Below are 1,830 nucleotides of genomic sequence, written 5' to 3' on the forward strand. Positions count from 1 at the left end.
AAACGTCCGAAGAATCAATCGTGGATGAAAGTTTGTTTCTGATATCTACAAGCAATGAGTGGTATGGGGATATAATCATTTATCTCCAAACCCAAAAATTTAGGCCAAATACCACCCACTCTGAACAAAAACGTATACGATACCAAGCAAAAGACTACATGATCGTCGGTGATACACTTTACCGTCGTGGTATTGATACAGTTCTGAGAAGGTGCCTCACCCATGAGGAGGCCGAAAAAGTCCTGAATGAGTGTCATTCAGGCGCGTGTGGGGGGCATCAATCTGGATATGCTACAACACAAAAAGTCTTACGAGCAGGATACTTCTGGCCAACAATGTTCAAAGATTGCATAACTGCAGTCAGAAGTTGCCATGCTTGTCAAATTTTTGATAGCAAAACCAGAAGACCACCCGCGCCTCTACAACCAATAGTTGCTGTTGGGCCATTCGCCAAATGGGGCATCGATTTCATGACATGTAACCCCACCTCGACCGGGGGGCATGGGTATATCATAGTCACAGTTGACTATTTTACCAGATGGGCCGAGGCGATGCCTACATTAGATAATACTGGTGAAACAGCTGCCCTTTTCTTTTTCAATCATGTAGTCGCCAGATTCGGCATACCACAAGCTATAGTCACAGATCATGGATCGCATTTTCGCAATCACATGATGGTTGAATTAGCTGCCAAACTAGGGTTGTCTCACGACAGCTCTACTCCATATTATCCGCAGGCCAACGGACAAGTTGAAGCGATCAACAAGGTCCTGAAACGCATGCTGCAAAGGATGATCGGAGTTCACAAAAGAAGATGGCACCTAATCCTGTACTCAGCTTTGTGGGCTTATCGAACATCGGTAAGGAATGCAACCGGGTTCACACCCTTCCAACTGGTATATGGCCTGGAAGCAGTCTTACCAGTCCAGTGTGAAATCTCGTCTCTCAAACTCGCAATTGATCTCCTCCCTGGAACTTTGGAAGAAGAGGCTCGTTTCTTGGAATTAATCCAATTGGATGAAACCCGTCGTGACCCCGTGTTAGCTAACGAAGCCCATAAGAAACGAGTCAAGGCGCAGTTCGACAAAAATGTCAAACCCCGTGTCTTCTCAGAAAGGCGACTATTTATTTTTTTAAATTTTTAGGTCCTCCCTTTAAACCCATAGGCTAACCCTTTAAACTCGTAGGATTAGTCATCACCTAACTTGCATAAAGAAAGGATGTGGGGCAAAAATCTAAAAGTTGCCGTTTTTATACAAGACATTCTTATCATATGACTGTATTAATCGAGCAGTTTTAGCGCATAGTTCAAGCTCGTTAAAAAATAAATATAAGACATGAGCAAATGTTTCCACCCGCGTTTAAGCTCGTTAAAAAATGAACTATTCCCCGGTAAATAACCACCGTGAATGAAGCACTTCAGCCATTAAAGCCTTGGTCGTGTTTGCACCGTCACCTCCACTTTTCCATTGGCCGATCATTCACCTCCATTTGATTGTTTACCCATTTTGAGGAACAGCTGCGAAGAGTGATTTCATTAGCCATCCTTGTGACACTGCCGTGATTGGAAAATTCCAACCCTTACCTGGAATCAGCTGCTACCCATTTTATCACTCGTTCCTCAAAAGACGAGTCTTCTTTAAGCTCTTTTCAACTGACTCGTAAAATATGAAAAGATTGCCGAGTTTTGGCCTTCCAGCTCATTAAAGCGACTGGAAGTGCTATCCCTCCTCTAGATTTTAATCTTTTTGGACCTGAGGGATTATTGTACAAAAAGATCGAGCGCTTGTTTTGTTCGGCTCATTAAAACTATCGAAAATTCATCCCTTT

This window comes from Pinus tabuliformis, chromosome 2_1 (assembly GCF_031772625.1).
Source record: "Pinus tabuliformis cultivar Carrire ecotype Pingquan chromosome 2_1, CPIR1, whole genome shotgun sequence".
Taxonomy (NCBI): Eukaryota; Viridiplantae; Streptophyta; class Pinopsida; order Pinales; family Pinaceae; genus Pinus; species Pinus tabuliformis.